Raw genomic sequence first — 21,173 nt, forward strand, 5'->3', positions numbered from 1 at the left:
ACTACTTACCTCACAAGATATGTGATTTGCATCCCAAGACACAGCATATGTCAAATGGAATACATGCCCCACTACTACAAAACAAGACTCATCAACGTTCTAGCCTATAGTGGCAGGATTCTCATTTCCTGATATACCCTACCTATTGCATTTCCAGTTCCACCATTTAGATTCTGTTTTGTGCATAATTCCATGTCCACATAACTTATACAACTGTGCATTGTATAAGTTAACAATATACTTGCCTACCAAAATAGAAATCCCTGAAAAATATTTTAAGCAACTAAGGTTTATTTATTTCATGCAATAAAATATCTAGCAGTAGAAAGTTTGGGGCTCGACAATGCCATTAAGAAACAGAGATCCTTATATCATTTATCTCTGTTATCCTTAGAATAAAGTGTTGATTACAAGATGATCACTTCTTCAAGGTGTCAGTTTATATTCTAAGCCTGGAACAAGAGAAAGAATAAATAGCTTTTAATAAACAGCACCAGCATATTTCTGCTAAATCTTATTTGTTAGAACCATGTAATATGGACATCATTACCTACTAGATAAATTGACGAATTGAGTTCTTAGCTTTTATAGCCTCTAAGTTTCAGGCAGGAAAATAAGAATGGGGTGTGAATGACTTTTATGTAGGCACCCGAGTGATTGTCATAGTGATAAATAACTGATAATCTATTCTCTAAACTCTTAAATAACCCCAAATATTTTTCCTTATTCTTAGCAAGGAATTAATTCTTGACTGAGTATGGTTCTTGTGTTGCTGTTAAGTTTAGTGTTCTGCCGAAAGTATTCCACCATCTTCTAGCTTCCAGTGGCACAGATGAAAAGTCCAATACCAATTTGATTATAATCTGAGAGATAACTTATTCTTTCTGCCTGGAAACATATAAGAATTTTTGTTTGCCGGAAGAGTTCAATAATTCACCAATGTGTGAGTACACAAGGGTAGGCATTAGTTTTATCTCATATAACAGCTGATAAATTAGTTATTTTTTCCCTCTGCACACTTTATCTCCAAGTCAAGAAGATATTTTCTATTATGGTTAAAATATTACCTCTTTCCTTCTGTTTCATTTCTCCCTGGAATAGCTGTTGTTTATACAATGGGTCTCCTGATCACTCTTCAAAATCTATTATATTTTGCCTTTTGATTCTCTTATATTTATATGTTATCCTGTATTTCAAAATGATTCTCACTCACCAGAGATTTTATAGGTTACAAAACTGAGTCTCAATAACAATTGTTTTCTTCCTTTAATTCCTCCATAATTATTTTTGTGAATTTTTCTCCTGAATACCAGAAAATGCACATATTATTATTGTTTGTTCACAATGTCATTTATATCCCTCTGCAGCTTTATTTCACAATTTCCCATCTCTCTCTCTCTCTCTCTCTCTCTCTGTCTCTCTATTTCCTCTTTGCTGTCCTCTATGGTTGCAGAGCTTTCTGCTTTTTGGGTCAAGATTTGTTATTAAATGATGAAAAACAAAGCAATATCTGCTGTCATAGACTGGGACATAGTGCCTGGCCCTTGAAACAAGCATCTGTGTTCCAAAATTGTTTTGTATTTTTCAAACTTCAGTAGCAGGGTAGACTCAATGTATCCTTCTAGCTCTTTCTTAGACTTTAGAAGGCTAAGAAGATGTGAAGCTCATTCACATATTATTCCAGAGCTCCAAACATCTCTGGGTACCACATCTTCGAGGACTTGATACTTTCTGATCTTCTCCCAGGCTCATACCTCACTAAGCTGGATTGCAGTCTCCCTTGGAGGGGTTGGGAGTGGTAGAGTTAGGTAGGGAATAAGAGGATAGGAAGGCTAAAGGGGAAAAACTGGAGAAGAAAACCTTCCTTATATTCCTCTGTTGGAAACCCATTAGAGGTTAGCACCTCTCTTGAACTTACATGCCTGTTGTCTATATGCTACTTGGCTCATAAAGACTGTTAGCTTGGAGTTCAGATTAGAACTGGGAACTGTGTTTGGGTTGCCATGTTCCCAGCGCACCATTCTTCTACAACATCTTTATTTTAAGGTCATCCTTATCTTCTTCTACTGTTTTTATTAGATCGAAATCAGTTTACATTTTAGTTACAGTTTTTTCTTGTTATCTTTCTTAGTTTTGGCTTTTCTCTTGCAATTGTAATTTTAATTTATAGTTTAATGTTCAGTGGGAGCTTGTGTTGCTTTTGTTATTTTTGTTCGTTTCTTGTTCTCTACACTCCCCCATGCTACTCTCATGGTAAATATTCTATCCTTGAGGCTCCACTGGCTCCCAGTCCAGAAACAGATATATGACGCAACTATAATTCTTATCCTACAGTGATAATGTTGATCTCATAGATATCCCTACTAAGAGGAAGTTGTATTTTCTGGATTTCCTACAAATGTTTTCTACTTACTTTTGTTTACTTCCTTTCAAACTATTTGATGTATAGCAACAGAAAAAAATCAATTTTTTTCATTTCTTAATGTGCATATGTACGTATTAGGAAAAGAAACCTTTATGAAGCAAAACGTGCAGGTTTGCATGTGATGCACTGTAATATTCTTTATTTTAATTTTTTTATAAAAAATACTTGTTATGCCAGTCTAGATTGATTTCAAATCCAATAAAGGTTGCAACATGTAGTTTGAAAAACACTGATCCACATTCTCTGAGTATGAAGCTTTATTAAAACTTATCTCCTGAGTGTTTCACCAGTTTTTATCAAATTATTTTTTATGGCATTAGAACCGCATAAAATTTTCTGATGTCAGTCAGTGAATCCGGCTCAGGTACTTTGCTTCTCAAAGGATATGTGACTGTATACTAGACACATCTGGAGTCTAGAAAGTTTGAAGCACCAGTGCCTGCTGGTATTATATTTTTCTATTCTGCAATGTTCCATAAAAACCTTTGCCTGGTTTTTAATGTGAACCTTTGCCTGATTTTGAATGTGAACATCTTATTATTTTGTTTATTTTTGCTGTATGCTTACAGATCAGAGAGATGTTCACAGTATAAACTTAGGATATCTATCAAGATCAGAATTAATGAATTTGATTAACTTATAAAGACTTGAGAAGCCCAAATATCAATGACTGTAGTATGAAATCTATACATAATTATAAACACATAAAATGCTGACTACAAAAGCAATGTATTAATGGAAAAAATATATATTTATTATAGGGCAAGAGGTACATAAACAAAAAATAAACACACAGTTCAAATAAGTGATTGAAAAAATAATAAAAATATCTGCCATCTTAAATTTGTAAAATAATTTCTGTGCATTTTGTTTACTGTGTTTCCAAACAAAGATAACTGGAAGTTAGTCCTTTTTTTGTATTGATAAATACCTTTCTTCTCTTTTGATTATCTGCCCCGCTCCCTTGTCTATATTTTACATCTATTACTGTTACATGTACTTGTATAACACACAAGAATGTCATCAAAAGATGAATAATATCAGTTTTGTGAAAATACTTCCAGCACAGCAGAATAAATATGTAAATGTAGCATATCATTACCTTTAGCTTTATTATTTTCCATTAGAAGGCCAAATATACTTTATCTAAAAGCTATGTAAATAAATGACTCTTTAAAAAGTCATTTAATGTTTTACTTAGGCAAGCATTAAAGTTGCCCATACATATTTTTTCTATAACTATGAAATATATGAGCATCTCAGATTTTTACTTGTTTTCTCTTATCCCAAAAATGTTTCCATGTTCATTTCTCCCTTTCTATATAATGACCTAATATGTATATCTATAATGATTTTCCTTTATGAAGTGTTTCATAATCATTTATTTTAAATGTAACATTTCTTTAACATACATAATCATTTACTCAGTACATGTCAATAAGCTTTATCTGCAGATAGTGGAATAAGAGTCCTTTTCTTGGCTTACTTATAAATATACAAAATCACAAGGAATATAAGTTAGTTATTGCAGATTGCACAGTCGGTGGCAGAGCTGAAATTAGCACTCGGATTTCTAGCTTTCATCATCTGCACCAGTGCTTCTTAAACTTGGAATTTGGAAACCCTGCGGGAAATTTTTTATGCTTCAGAACTTCAACTTTTGTGGTGGTATTGAGACATAGGCTAAGGTGACAGATCAGATATAAATTAAACATGAAGAGAGTGATCATACTTTCTTCCCTGAAAACCAAAGAAATGTCTCATAGAGTCCTAATGTTCTTTCGAACATGGTTTGAAAATGATTGTTCTAAGCTAATGTATCTAAAATTGTGTTGTGGGCAAAATCTGAGTTTACTTAAAATAAAATTTTATTGGCATGAAGATAAAAAAGAAATTCATACATATTTTTAAAGTTTTTGTTTATTATGTTAACTGAAGGAAATCACAGAGACGGTGTTATGTTCATTTGCAATAGGACTATCCAGATGGTGGATTGGGTCTGTGGTATTTCCCCAAAATCTTTGGCCATAGAATTATTTCATCAAAAATCACAGAGACGGTGTTATGTTCATTTGCAATAGGACTATCCAGATGGTGGATTGGGTCTGTGGTATTTCCCCAAAACCTTTGGCCATAGAGTTATTTCATCAAAAATACATCTGTTTTACACAAATGGCTTTCAGAACACAGCTTAAACTAAAGATTGATATATACACTGTATAATACATTTGTAAGATATCAAATATATATTTCACTTAGAGTAGATTCTAATATAAAGTTATAAGTACTAAAGTTGCATTTGTCAATTGTTACATTAATTATTTTAAATATTCAAGTTCTCTTATTTTTTAGAAAAAACAACGTAAACATGTTTAGAAGTATGGTGGCTTCTGATATCCTTGCTCACAGTCTATTTCACTGACAGTGATCAGCAAAGATTCCAAGAGAGCGATCCTTTTACACATCATTTGCTGTCTTATTTGACCATTTGTTCCCAATCACAGACAGTGCACCAGAATCATCTACAGATCTAGTAAAGATAAGATCTTCTGATCTAGTGTGGTAAGAATAGAAACTAGAAATTTCTTTTTTATAAAACAAATGTCCAAGTAATTCTATTGAATTTAGAAACCACAAAATCTAAATTAAAAAAAATTATTTGTCAAAATTTATCAAGTGGAAAGCCAGACAAACTATGTTCTACTCTCTACTTCTGTCCTTTCTCTTCCATCACCCTTCAGGATTTGAAGGGTACATACAGAGGCATGTCAAATGAGAGTTGGATCATTTTCACTTTTAAAACCAGCTTTTTTTCCTACAACTTCTTCCTCAATCAGAAAGTCTTTCTTTAACTGTCTGGAAAATACTGCCTATATGATCTCAATTTTTTTGTGTGATACTGTTTGCCCTCCTGTCTCTTTATAGGGTCATAATATAAAAAATGGTTGCTAGAAATGTGACTTACACTACAGAAATGAAAATCGATAAGGTTAACGTTTTGAAGTATTATTTTCTTCACACCTTAATTTTGTTCCCACATTTATTGAACACCTACTAAGTTCTATGCTTAATTCTAGATACAATGAGGACAAATATATCTTGCCTTAAAAATTTAGGTCCCAAGAAAATAGTCATAAACACATTCTAAGGTCTAAAAAATAATTCATTTATCATGAGACTTTGACTTATTTCAGTAGATCAAGTGCAGTTGCCTAGATGTTTCCACTAAAATAGAAAGAATTTCACTTTTTAAAAAAACTAGGCTTTAAAAGTACTACCCATATTTTATTATATTCTTTGGATATTTTTGTACCTTATAACTTAATAAAATAACTAAGAATTTATTTTTAGATTAAGGTGCTTAATTTGCATAATAATAGGACCTACAATTTATTTTTTTGAAGGAAGGGATGAAGAAACTAGTATCATTATGTTTAGCTTTTCATAATTTAAAATTTGGTTATCATTGTATATGTCTCTTCTCTCTCTCTATATATATACACACACACACAGACACAGACACAGACACACACACACACACACACATACACAGACTCATGTCTTTCAATCCTAATTTTAATCAGCTGTTTCACAGAGGATTTGGAATTGTCTTCTAGATCTCTGCTTCCATTATACGATGCCTGCTTTATACTTTTAGCATGGAATATTACTAACCAAATAAACTTCTGAACATTAAGGAAACATTCCAAATATTGATTGGAAAACACAGAAAGATGTTTTCTTCTGATATAATAACAAAAAATAATAGCATGAACTCAGATTTATATATTGCTACCCATGTGCCAAAATGCAGCACTAAAAGTTTTATATTCTTTTCTCATTTAACTCTTAAAACAATCCCATATTACAGATGAGGAAACTGTTTTACATAACAATTACAGAACTACCTAACAATGTCTCATACTTGTTACGTGACAAAGCCTGAAGCCTGTATTCAAATGAGTTCTATCAGGTCACAGAATCTGCATCTTAAACAATGAGACGAATAGTCTCTTTAAAAAAATCATCAGTTGAATATGCTTTGTTTTTAACTCCTGAAAAAAATACAGCACTTTGGTTTTGCAGAATATACTCTGGTGCCATAAGTGTGTGTGTGTGTGTGTGTGTGTGTGTGTGTGTATGTGTGTGCACGCGCCTGTGTTTATGCTTTTCAAACTACGTTGTAAAATAAGTTCTAGAAAAGACTAACAGGTAAATGGACCTTTCTTTGAAAATATAATCAGGAAGAGCCTTCTTTTTCCCCCTCCAACTATTTCTTAAAAGAGTAGCTATTCTTCGCTATCAAACAAATTCAATGTCCTCTGCAAAGTCTTCCATAATCACTCTGGATATGAGTAAGTATTCATTTCCTTTGGAACCTGATAGCAAGCTGTATTTTGTTTTACCCCACATTTCACCCTCTGTAGCTATGTCACTAAATAAATGTTGAGAATCTAACCTGTATCCGTATTTAATTTTTACCTGGTTCCATATGATGTATAATTATTTTTTTATATATATCAACCACAAGAACACATGCAAATCGTTCTACTTTTAAGTGACAGTGAATGAAATTAAAATATCTCTTTTCACTTGTCTTCTTGCATCTATCCTATCTCGTTTAACTTCAAATAAGTCAATTTTTTGTAGATCTTTGTGAACCAAGTACTTCAAACCCAATATTACTTACATTCATTGATCTGAGCCTTCACTGAACATCCTAAGCAAAGAGAATAAAAATTTTTATTGTGTTTGTTGCCATAGTTTCTCTTATTGAATTCCACTTGGCTTTTCTGCCTAAAGAGATTTTCTGTGTAATGATCACAAGACCATGCCTGACATGGTTAGAAAGATAGAACATTGAGACTTAAGACATATTCAGCTTAATCTCTGACTAATTAATATTAAAGTCTTCACACTCAAACTCAAGAGTTTGAAATTCAAATAAAAAATTATTCCGTTTTTAAGTACATGAAGCATCAGCATTTGTAAATGTTGAAAAATATATATCCAAGTAACGTTCTAAAAGGAAATGCAATGTAAATTTTTATTTATAACAATATGATAATTTACTATTTAAATACATTTGATTTGCTCCATATTCACTGTATCCAGTCAGTATAAGTCCTTACATGTCGGCTCTTTACAGGGCTTTAACAGGTGCAGAGTCTGAGGTGACAGGGAATTTGGTTTATTGATCTACTAAAATATAAAACAGATGAAATATTATTCAATGAATCTTCATAATAGTTATTAATTATAATTTTATTTTGTGAGAATTAATTTTTTATGAAGGGAAAAATCCAGTACAAACATTTACTAGGTGCTAAGTAAAAATGACAGTACTTTTCTGTTACATATGTTTTCCATGTACCTCTTCTGAAACAGGACTTACTTACCCTCATTTTACAAATGAGAAAGTGAGATAGATAAAAGTGTTGAAGTACACAATTGATCAAAGATTGCAAACCAGGCCAGCCAGGATACAAAACCTACATACTGCATTGTCCCATTCAGTGCATGTACTGTTTAGTACATGGCCAGCCAGGATGCAAAAAGGTCAGCCAGGATACAAAACCTACACACTGCATTGTCCCATTCAGTGCATGTACTATTTAGTACATGGCCAGCCAGAATACAAAAAGGCCAGCCAGGATACAAAACTGACATACTGCATTGTCTCACTCAGTGCATGTACTATTTAGTACATGGCCAGCCAGGGTGCAAAAAGGCCAGCCAGGATACAAAACCTACACCCTGCATTGTACCCTTCAGTACATGGTACTAAATGGTACATGCACTGAATGTTTCAAGTGTCATTCTAAAATATTCATATAATAACATATTTATATAATATTTTGAAATTTTTATTGTATAGTTATATATTATTTACTCAATCATCTATTCTGCTATTATATCATGACTGCAATAATGCAATGTAGTGGATTCTCTGCTCATGAACTAAATAAATGTGCATTTATCTCTCCATATATGTTTCATGAACCAAGGTTAAAGCAAATTTGCTCAACTGGCAAATTATCATACCAATATGCCCTGGGATATTAGAGAGAGCTTGTATCACTTCACATGTAAGAAGGGTGAAAAAGATATCTCTAAAATGGAACACACTAACCACACATGATGTTATTCTTTCACAGTCTTTCAATCAGTGATGCAATTGGTTAGAAGTCATAATGAATAAAGCTGTGAACTTTTACAAGTTTTTTTTTTTTTTTTTTCTCACATAGCAAGCAGTTTTAAGGAGATCAGGTCAGATCTGTGGTAACTTAAGTGTATTACCAAAAACCAAGACCTCTGCCTGTGTTCTATGTATTTAGGTGTGTTTTGCGTCATCGCTCCATGGCATGAAGCTTGCAATATTGGAACTATTTAAGGCAGGAAGGAAGAAAACAGCAGTCCTATCAGGAGTAGTCTTCAACTATATTTCAATTACAAAGCCTAGGCAATTCACAACAATTTGCTGGGAAAAAAATCAATGAAATAAGCAAGTTGTGGGTTTGCCATATATGTTTAAGCATAATACAAAGATGATTTGGGGTAATTTTTCTTCAAGGCTTATAAATTACTTTTGCTTGTATGCAAAAATCAATTTTTTCTTTATTTGGATTCTTGATACTCACTAAAATCCATCCATTTTCTATATGATTACCAAAAATTATAGCTTTAGAAGCTTTAATTTAGTTGGTAGTTGCCTTAAATTCTCCTAAAGTCTAACTTTCTCTATGATCCCCGACCAGAGATCACAGTCAGCCTTTGCTACTATCCATTTACTCCCAACATTGATATTTGAACATTTGTTCTTTTCTTTCTTTATTTTTTAAATGTAATATGACAGTGTAACTTATAACTATCTGTCCAGATATAGATATTGAGATATATGTGCTGTAGTAACTCAATTGAACTTTTCATTTTCCTTTTATAGTATGTAAGCATGAAGCAGGTACTTTGCATATGCTTTCCTCATACTTTTTCGTCAGTGTCTAGTTGTGCCTGTCTCTAGGCAGGAGCTTAATAAATATTAATTGAATACATAATTATATTTTTGTTTTGATTTTTTCTTCATATATTTTTAAAGAAAGCAAATTCCATTGTGAAACCAAAATGGTTTCCTATGTTATGTTTAATATACACTTATAAAGAAAGTATACGGTTTTTTATATCAGTTTTAATTTATTTAAAAATTCACACTTAGGATATAGTTCTGTAAATGCTGAGAAGTTTGTCGTTAAATTCCTCTTCCTTTTGAAGTGAAATGTCAGGTATACAAATATGAATTAGTACTTAAAACAGAGTGATCTTTGTTTGTGTAACTATTTGAATACTAAGACTAAAATTGTTGGTTTGCTGAAAACAGATATATCTTCTCAGTTATTGGTGAAATACTCATATATTTAGCTTAAGATTCTTATTTCAGTGAACATCTGATATTTATAGGCTATAAAACAGGGTAACAAGAAAATAACTTGAAATGATGACTAGCTTTTTCTATCAGTTTTTACAAGTAATCTTGATATAATTGATAAAAGTAAATAAAGTTAATATAAATGGGATCAATTTTATAAATAAGCTTTGCATGTAATTTGAAATTTTAAAGTTATATAAGTGATAAATACTCAAATGGCTAGGTTATTTTCAAATAAGAAAAAAACATTGAAATGCAAATTATTGAATATAAACATAAGTTTGTTTTCAGCTTCTTAAATTTTACAGGAAGAGTAAAAATATTTGGGTCTATTAACATACATAAAATCGTGTTAGGGCAAAAGATGGTTCTAAAAATTAGAAACACCTAGAAGATTACCATGTAGAAAATACTGGTATGTGGCAAATCAGTTTAAAATTCCTTATTTTCTAGGTTGCCACTAGAAAGTAAGGTTACTAAGAGTTAAAATTATAATTAGTATATAATTCTGTATTGAAAGAATATCAAAAAATTAAGATGAAAAGCATAAAAATGTGTTCTCTATTAAAAAATACAAAATTTTTTTTCTAAATTTGAGGTTATTTGTATTAGTCTGTTTTCACACTGCTGATAAGGACATACCTGAGACTGGGCAATTTACAAAAGAAAGAGGTTTAAATGGACTTAACAGTTCCACATGGCTGAGGAAGCCTCACGATCATTGTGGAAGTCAATGAGGAGCAAGTCACATTTTCGTGGATGGTGGCAGGAAAAGAGAGGACCACTTGTACAGGCAAACTCCACTTTTTATAACCATCATATCTCATGAGACTTATTCACTATCACAAGAACAACATGGGCAATACCTGCTCCCAGTTACCTCCTACCAGGTCCCTCTCACAACACATGGGAATTCAAGATGAGATTTGGGTGGGAACACAGAGCCAAACCATGTCATTCTTCCCCTGGCCCCTCCCAAATCTCATGTCCTCACATTTCATAACCAGTTATGCCTTCCCAATAGTCCCCCAGTGTCTTAACTCTTTCAGCATTAACTCAAATTTGACAGTCCAAAGTCTCATTTGAGACAAGGCAAGTCCCTTCTGCCTATGAGCCTGTAAAATCAAAAGCAAGTTAGTTACTTCCTAAATACAATGCTGGTACAGGCATTTGGTAAATACAGCCATTCCAAATGGGAGAATTTGGCCAAAACAGAGGGGCTACAGGCCCCGTGCAAGTTTGAAATCTAGCAGGTGAGGCAAACCTTAAAGTTCCAAAATGATCTCCTTTGATTACATGTCTCAAATCCAGGTCATGCTGATGCAAGAGGTGGGTTCCCATGGTCTTGGGCAGCTCTGCCCCCATGGGATTGCAGAGTAGAGCCTCCCTCCTGGCTGCTTTCACAGGCTTTGAGTGTCTGCTGCTATTCCAGGCGCATGGGTCAATCTACCATTCTGAGGCCTGGAGGATGGTGGCCTTCTTCTCAAAGCTCCACTAGGTCATGCCCCAGTAGGAACTCTGTGTGGGGGCTCTGACCCTACATTTTCCTTCTGCACTGCCCTAGCAGAAGTTCTCCGTTGAGAGCCCACCCCTGCAGCAAACTTTTGCCTGGACATCCAGGCGTTTCCATACATCCTCTGAAATCTTGGCAGAGGTTCCTAAACCTCAATTGTTGACTTCTATGTACCGGCAGACTCAACACCATTTGGAAGCCGCCAAGGCTTGAGGCTTGCACCCTCTGAAGCCATGGCCCAAGCTCTAAGTTGGCCCCTTTCAGCCACGGGTGAAGTGGCTGGGAGGTAGAGCACCAAGTCCCTAGGCTGCACACAGCAGGGGGGCCCTGGGCCTGGCCCATAAAAACACTTTTTCCTCCTAGGCCCCTGGGCCTGTGATGGGAGGGACTGCTGTGAAGACCTTTGACATGTCCTGGAGACATGTTCCCCATTGTCTTTGGGATTAACATTCAGCTCCTCATTACTTATGCAAATTTCTGCCACTGGTTTAAATTTCTCCTCAGAAAATGGGCTTTTCTTTTCAATTGCATTATCAGGCTGCAAATTTTCCAAACTTTTATGCTCAGCTTCCCTTTAAATCTGAACTCCTTTAACAGCACCCAAGTCACCTCTTGAGTACTTTGCTGCTTAAAAATTTCTTCTGCCAGATAATCTAAATCATATCTCTCAAGTTCAAAGTTCCAAAAATCTCTAGGGCAAGAGCAAAATGCCTCCAGTCTCTTTGCTAAAACATAACAAGGGTCACCTTTGCTCCAGTTTGCTCCAGTTCCCAACAAGTTCTTCGTGTCCATCTGAGACCACCTCAGTCTGAACCTTATTGTCCATATTGCTATCAGGCTTTTGGTCAAAGCCATTCAACAAGTCTCTAGGAAGTTCCAAAGTTTCCCACATTTTCCTGTCTTCTTCTGAGCCCTCCAAACTGTTCCAACCTCTTCCTGTTACCCAGTTCCAAAGTTGCCTCCACATAGTCGAGTATCTTTTCAGCAGCACCTCACTGTACTGGTACCAATGTACTGTATTAGTCCATTTTCATACTGCTGATAAAGACATACCTGAGACTGGGCAATTTATAAAAGGAAGAGGTTTAATCAGACTTACAGTTTCATGTGGGTGGGTAAGTCTCACAATCGTGGTGGAAGGCAAGGAGGAGCAAGTCAAATCTTACATGGATGGTGGCAGGCAAAGAAAGGAGCACTTGTGCAGGCAAACTCCCCTTTTCATAACCATCATATCTCATGAGAGTTATTCACTATCACAAGAATAGCATGGGAAAGGCCTGCCCCCATGATTCAATTACCCCCTACCAGGTGCCTCCCACAACATGAGAGATGACATTTGGGTGCCAAACCATATCATTATTTAAAAGCCATTTCAAAAACTAAATTTAGAAAAGAAATAGAAACAAGATAGAAAGAAATCAGTAACTAAGAGGGAGAGAGATGTAAAGTAAGTTATAAGTATGAAGATGCATTTGAGTTAACAAAAGTTAAAAAGCAAAGAGCAAAAAGTAAGAAGTGAAATTTATTTTCCTTTTTTCTTGAAATGATAAGGGAAAAATAAAAGTAAATTTTGTCCAAATGTAAAATGACTGGTTTTTAAAGAAAGAGGAAATACAGGACAAAGCAGAAGGTATAAGTATGTTGTGGATGGCCTAAGTCATGAAAGATTTCTGAAGGATGAATTTATGAAAAAAAGATGTTGTGTTTGATCAAATTGAGTATAAATAGAAGGGAATCATTTATAAGTATTTTAAAATACTGAGCTCTAATATTAAAAATATACACTAATATAAAACCAGAGTTTTAGTCCTCTATGTTAGAAAAACAAGGTTTTCTTGAATTATTGATTTGCTCTTTGTAAAATTTGCAAGAGGTTTTGATTTAATTCTGAAATCACTTTCTTTAACTGTTCAACCATTTTCTAAAGCATTTTTTTCTTCTCTTTTACAGTCTCCATTTAGTCTCCCCAATTCCTGACCACAAGTGTTATCTTCTTCATTTAGAAGGGTGATTTTATTTATCAAGGTAAGGTTTTGCTCTTAAAACTTCTCAGCTTCATATCTCAGAAGTTCAACTTTTGCCATATCTCACATCATGTAATTTGCAGGTCATGCATCATTGTCTCAGGTCCTTCTTTCCTCAAGGGTATACACATTTTCCTTGGTTGGAGTAATAACGTTTTAATGTGTTTGTTTGTTTGTTTGTTTGTTTTTGTCAGCTCTTGTAACTATTTTCTTTAGTTCCAACTCTGTAGTTAGGGCCTGACACTAAAATGTTCATTCTTGAAGGAGTGGAAAAACATTTTCCTTCAGTATAATTTTATTTTGTACTCTACTTTTCTTGATTTTTGTTGTTCCATGTAACTAGAAATCTTCCTGTGGGGTTTATAAGAGCCATGTATTCCCCTGCTCAAGGTACTAGTTTTTGTGTTTAAATTCTTCTATTATTTGGTGGACACTTATAACTTTGGACACAAACTCTTCCTGTGTCTGATTAAGTTCAAGTACATTTAATCAAGTTTGACTTCCAGGTTATCTAAATGGACTTTTCATTAGAAGAATCAATTACACTTCAGGCAGTTTTTCTTTACTTTTTTTGTAACTGGTCAAGGAAACAGATATTTTACATTTTAAACAGGTAATTTCTTCTTTTCTTTATTAGAGTTTTTGATTACTTAGAAAAAATAAGCTTTGAAAGGGTTAAGGTTTTGTGTGTGTTTGTTTGTTACACCTGTGTAGCATTTTGATTGCTTTTGAAGTCTTTGATTATTGCTCTGCTTAACAGCATTACTATTATGTCATAGTGACCTGTGATCCTAGTTTGATCAAGTGTTTTGAATCCTTTGACATATTTAGTGAAATTCCCCAGAATCAAAGTCTCAATTAAGTATTCTTGACCTCAAATAACTTTGGGATTTTTTCCCAAAAGGAAAATCCAGGAAGCCCTAGAGCTTCTCAGAGGTTTCTAAAATAGAGATATTCAGCTAAAACAGCCTTATTTTAGGCTGGATGCAGTGGCTCACACCTGTAATCCCAGCACTTTGGGAGGCCAAGGCATGTGGATCATGAGGTCAGGAGTTCAAGACCAGCCTGGCCAACAGGCATTTTTGTACTAAAAATACAAAAATTAGCCAGCTGTAGTGGTGGTCACCTGTAATCCCAGCTACTTGGGAGGCTGAGGCAGGAGAATTGCTTGAACCCGGAAGGTGGAGTTTGCAGTGAGCTGAGATGCTGCCACTGCACTCCAGCCTTGGTGACAGAGCAAGACTCTGTCTCAAAGAAAAAAAAAGGGGGGGTTATTTTAGATGCTGAGTAAAATGTAAATCATTGTCAAATAATAGATGATGTTAGGTCTTTCACTTACGTTTATGGGTAAGTTAAAAAATGAATGTTCAAAAATTGCATAAAATTTCTAAAAACCTTGTAGTTACCAGTCTTGATTTTGTCTATTATTTTTTATGTCACAAAAATAGCCAAATTTCCTTGTCAGTTTTTGGTTATAATAAGCTTTCAACACATTCTTAACCATGGCTATTCTGTCTCTGCCACCTACTATTTTGATAGTTCTTTAAAAGCACTTGCAACCAGATTCATAGAAAAAGACTCTAACAAGTGCTCTTAAATACAAGTTTCTAATAACTTTAATATTAATGAACTAAATAAAGATGCTTCAAAACTCTAATGAAGAAACCGATGAATTCATTAAACTACTAATCAAGATAAAACAGGGCAAAAATTAATTACAAGAGATTAAGTATCTGATGAAAACAATGTTTCATGACTTTTTTTAGAAACATTTTTGGTTGTTCACTTCAATGCTTTGTTTTCCACATTTAGGAAGAAAAAGACTTTTTCTCTTAAGCTTTCCACAGTTTAACAGCAATTTGGTAAAGTAAACTTTTATGAGCAAATGTGAAAACATGTATATTTTACTTTATTTCTCCCCAGTCTGAAAGCTATTCATGAGTATACTTTATTTTAATGGCAATATGGTTATTTGTGTAAGTTCAATAAAAATTTGCCTTTTCTTCATAATGGGATACAATTTAAAACATTGGTTATATTACCAAAGCTTCAACATGAATATCATATTTGAGAATGTGCATAGAAACACTGGCTTTCATATTTCACAGCCTTATAGTAGGTAATTATCACTTCCTAACAGGTACAGAATCCTCAAGACTGTAGGTAAAATCTGAATTCTGCCTTGGTTTTGCTGCCTAGCCTCAAGGAGATTTTTAAAACTGAAATTACGATATGGCAAATTGGTATTCTGGATGCACGTATGTAAATAATAAGAAAAAAATTGATGAGACCTAACTGATTTTACAAACAAATTTGTCTTACTCTGATTATCTTTGGTAGAAATCAGGACTACTATGGAGAAAAAATAAATAAGTTTCTAAAGAAAAGCTATAACACCTGTTATCTACCTGTCAACTTGATTAGACCCTGAATTCTTCTAGATTCCTCCAATCCAAGTTTCTTCCATGGAATTACTAAGAATGGGAACATCTCTGTTCCTAAAGACGTATATGCTGAAACTAGATATTATATATATTAAATCATATAAATATATATTTATGTTACATTAAATTTATACTACTATATTTCCTGTACAGCCTGCAGAACCATGAGCAATTAAACCTCTTTTCTTTATAAATTACCCAGATTCAGTTATTTCTTTATAGCAACACAAGGACAGCCTATCACAGGAACTCAAACACTTCAATAGCAAGAAAAAAAAATAATTGAAAAGTGGGCAAAAAAACTGAACAGACATTTCTCAAAAGAAGACATAAAATTGGCAAATAGTTACATAAAAAAGTACTCTGCATCAATAATCATTAGGGAAATGAAAATTAAAACCACAAGATATAACTTTATACCTGTTAGAATGGCTGTCATCAAAAAGATGAAAGATAACACATATTGGAGAGGATATGAGGAAAACTCTTATATATTGTTGGTCAGAATATACATGGATACAGTCATTATGGAAAATGGTATGAAGACTCCTCAAAAAAGTGAAAACTGAAGTACCCTATAATCCAGTTATCTCACTTTTGGACACACATTCAAAGGAACTGAAATATTACGTTGAAGGTATATCTGCACTCCTATGTCCATTACAGCACTATTCACATGACTCAAAATATAGAATCAACCTATATGTCCATCAATGAATAAATGGATTAAAAATGTGATACATTATACATGAGATACTCTTCAGCCTTAAGAAATAGAAAAATTCTATCATTTGTGATGAAATGAAAGAATCTAGAGGACATTATGCTAAGAGATATAAGAACAGAAAGAAATATTGCAGAATCTCACTTATTTGTGGAATCTAATAAAGTTAAACTCATAGAAGTAAAAAGTAGAATGATGTTTACCAGAGGCTGGGGGCCTAGAGAGAGAGGAAAAGGAGAGTTGTTGATAAAAAGGTATAATATTTCAGACAGGTGAAACAGATTTTGAGATACATTTCACAGCACAGTACTGTAGTCAATAATAGTGTACTATATATTTCAAAATAACTGAGAGTAAATTTCAAATGTCTCATCATAAAAAAATCAAAGGTAAGCGAGGTGATATATGTGTTAGTTAGCTTGATTTATTCATTCCACATTGTATACATATAGCAAAACATCACATTGTATCCTATAGATGTATATAATCATAATTTGTCAATCAAAAACAATTATTTCTAATTATTTAGAAGAAATAATATGCATCACTTGGAATTATTTAAAAATAAAGTTATTTAATTTTAGAAATTACTGGCAACTGAATAAACAAACATCTGCTAATGTACATATTTCAACTTAGCCTTTCTTTTAATATCTTTCTTTACCATCATATCAAATCTGTTAGTAAAAATTGATGATATATTCAAATTAGTGTGAAGAGCAGGAAATTTTTAGGCAGGTTTCCTACCATTTATTTGATCTCAGTTTTGCTATAGACAAAGTAGTTCATGTAGACAAATGATTGCTAATGAGCTTTAATGTCTTAAAATGGCCAAGAGCTAAAAGTGTCTATTCAAATTTCAGATTTGTGATCATCATAGATTGTAAGATAGTATAAAAATATTGATTCCCAGAATACATCACATTTATTTAAAACACATGAAAGCAGAAGGGAAAAACACTCAATATTAGAAAATTAAACACTAGTACTGAATGTGTTATATCATGTATAAAAATATAGTACATTCAGTAACAAAAATACAAGACTAGCCAGTAAGATATCGAAAATGGAGAATTTATATCTTGTTAGTGAAGCTTTCAAAAGGGAGTGGGAAAAATTTATTCAGAGTCAACCACATAGAGCAACTCTTTTTCACATAAAGTTTCCTTGAGCCATTTCTAAAATCATCAATATTGTTGGCAAAGTTGAAATGGAAAGGCAATAGTGTTAATTGGTACTTAAAATATATAAATATACAGTGTATTTTAATCACAGGAGAGGTGATATTTTATTAAAAAATTAGCTGTAGTTTTATTACTTATTTGTCTTATTTTTTGCCATATTTGGAAGAAAAAATAGAATACAAATTGAAACAGGACTGAAAAAAGAGAAAAATTATAGCAGGACTGAAAACCTTTAGGAAAAGGTTAATTGAGAAATATAGCCATTTTAAGAACTATTAAAACTAAATTTATGAAATTATTGAATGTGTAGTTTTATTCATATATGTATTAAAATTATTCTGCACATAAAACAATGCAATATATATTGATGGTTCATTCTGTTTTCATTTTTTCTCTATATATCTCTTTTTTAGAGATTAATATAGAGCATACCTAAGACTGTATATATTAAAAGTATCTAGTTGATGGATTTCTACAAAGTCAATATTTATTTATATAATACCAAACTCAAGAAATAGAACATTACTAGCATTTCAGAAGCTCCACTAGATTTCTTTCCCAGTAATCCCCTCCCACTCACCAAATGGAAGCATTATCCTAACTTTCTGTATTCATTTTTTATTTCTGTGTAACAAATTACAATAAACTAATTGATGTTAAATAAGACAAATTCATTATCTCATAATCACTATGTGTTGGGAGTTTGGGTATAGTTAGTTTGATCCACTACTCAGAATCTCACCAGGTTAAAAGCAATGCTTTAGTCATGGCTGCATTCCATCTGCAGCTCAGAGTCCTCTTTCACGTGGTTGTAGGACTAAAGTTATTGTTTATTGATTGGCTGTCCACTGGAGATCACTCTTACTTTCTAGAGGCTTCCTTCAGTTGCTTGTACCATGGCCCCCTTCATAGGGAGTTCACAATATTGTTACTGGTTTCTTCTAGGGCAGTGGGAGAAACTCTACTTTCAAATCTTTCTCTACAGGGAATGTCTGGATTCTCTTTTAAAGAGCTCATCTGATTAAGGTTACCCAGTATGATCTCCTTTTTGATGAATTTGGTTCACTGCAAGCTTCGCCTCCCGTGTTCACACCATTCTCGGGCCTCAGCCTCCTGAGTAGCTGGAAGTACAGGCGCACACCACCAAGGCTGGCTAATTTTTTTGTATTTTTACTAGAGACGGGGTTTCACCGTGTTAGCCAGGAACCGTGTTAGCCAGGATGGTCTCGAACTCCTGACCTCGTGATCCGCCCACCTCAGCCTCCCAAAGTGCTGGTATTACAAGCGTGAGCCACCACGCCCAGCCAAACATATGTATGCATTTCTAATGGATATATGCCTAAGAGTTATGTTTGGCTTTAAAATAAAAAAAAAATGAATTTTCCCAAAGGTTGTAAAACACTTTGCTTTTCAGTCAACACATTATGTTAGCTCTAGTTGTTCAACGTTCCCACTGAAAAATTATAGTAACTGCCTTCTTTTTCATTTTTGCCATTCTGGGAGTATATGTTGGCATTATGTTATGAATTTGTATAACGATGAAGCAGTGCATTTTTTTTTTCCTTTTTGATGTCTGGTATAACATTTCTGTGTAAGTCACTTGCACATTTTTGTATTTGGCTTTTTCTTATTGATTTGTAGGACCTCTATATTTTTTCAATATAATATCTTTATCAGGTATATTTATTGCAAATATCTTCTACTATTTTGTGGTTTTCCATTTCATTGTCTAACTGGTGTATCTTTAGGTGAAAAGAAATTATAATCTTAATATAGTCTGTTTTTAAAATTATTATCACTTTTTGTGTCAAACACAAAACATTGCTTTTCAAAAGTGCTTTTACCACTTCACATTCCCACATGAAGTGTATGAGTTCCAATTTTCTTCACCTTATTACAACCTAATATCAACAGTCTTTTAACTTTTAGCTTCTCTAATATGTGTGCAGTACTATCTCACTTTGTGTTTAATGTGTATTTCTGTAATGACTCAGCATCTATTAATGGCTTATTTGCCATCCACCTGTCTTTATGATAAAGAGTTCATTCAAATATTTTACTCAATTTTAAAATAATTTGTTTTCTTTTTATTGAGTTTATAAAGCTGTTTTTAAATTTTGAATATCAGTTTGTAATGAGATATATTTTGAATTTTTTTTTCCAAGGTGTGGCTTTTCTTATTATTCTCCTCATGCATGTCTTTGAAAGAGCAGAAGTTTTTACTTTGATAAAGTCTAACTTATTCACTTGTACGCTCATGCTTTTATCATACTATCTATTTCTTTACCTAACAAAAATACATTTTTACCATATTTTCTCTTAGAAAATGTATAATTATGAGTTACTTTTATGTTTATGACACATCTTGCTTTAATGTTTTATGTGGTACAATGTTATGGATTCAAGCTCACTTTAAAAACATATATAGATATTTCATTGATTCAGAACCATTTGTTGAAAAAACTTTTTTCTCCACTGTGCAACCTTTGCAGTTTGTCAAAAGCCACTATTTTTAAAAAATACAATGACAGTCTCAGTTCTCTGTTATGTGTCAGATTTGTCCACTTAAGTGTCCAATGTTGTCTCTCCAGTCCCACAAGACCTTCAAATACTCTAATAAATTTTCTGATCTCCATCAATATTTCTCTGTCTAGACAAGATGTTGATCCTATAAAATCAGCAAATGACCACATTAAAGAACCCTATCACTTCACTTCTCTTATTTCTTTTACTCTCTCAAAACTCAGCAACCTTAGGCTTTGTTGCTTCAACAGGTAACAGATGCCTTAAAACAGATAACTTTTAGAAGCCGTCTGAATTTTCTAATAGTTTTCAGTAAAATTATTGGACTGCCTTTAGCTACTCCACTGTATTTCCATTTGTCTCAGTTAGGGCTGCTATAACAAATTACCATATACATAGTGGCTTAAACAATACCATTTTATTTCTTCTGGTTCTGAAGGCTGAGATTTCTGAGATCAGGGTGCCACTACGGTCAGGTTCTGATAAGAGCCCTCTGCTTTTTCTTGGTTTGTATATGGCCATCTTTTTGCTGTGTCTTCACATAGTGAAGAGCACAGACAGAAAGAGAGAGAGGGAAGGAGGGAGGGAGGGAGGGAGAGAGAGAGGGTGAGGAGTACTAATTCTATCATGAGGGTTCAACCTTCATAAATTAATTTTCCTTCTAAAGATCCCATATCCAATACCATCCCATCCTACTGGGGATTGGGGTTTCAACATAAATTTAAGGGGGAACACAAACATTCAGTCAATAGCGTAATTCTTTTGATAATTTCTGATAAAAAATTTGACAATCTTTTATTTCAATTTTAAATTTGAGTTAATTTGACAGCCTTAGTTTTGAAAAAACAAGTACAAAGTTGAAATATGTTAGATAAAATTCCCTATTTAGTGTAGACTTTTAAGAAATGCATTA

General features: G+C 33.4%; 1 long non-coding RNA gene across 1 annotated transcript in view; it reads right to left on the reverse strand.

The window, feature by feature from the left end:
* Nucleotides 1-271: 271 nt before the first annotated feature.
* The window catches only part of LOC129527638 (uncharacterized), a 49,437-nt gene continuing 28,535 nt past the window's right edge, over nt 272-21,173 (reverse strand). The window contains exon 2 of the long non-coding RNA XR_010133704.1: nt 272-452. This is a non-coding gene — a long non-coding RNA (uncharacterized lncRNA). The remainder of the gene's footprint in view (nt 453-21,173) is intronic.

The sequence above is a fragment of the Gorilla gorilla genome, chromosome 1, assembly GCF_029281585.2.
Source record: "Gorilla gorilla gorilla isolate KB3781 chromosome 1, NHGRI_mGorGor1-v2.1_pri, whole genome shotgun sequence".
NCBI classification, from domain to species: Eukaryota; Metazoa; Chordata; class Mammalia; order Primates; family Hominidae; genus Gorilla; species Gorilla gorilla.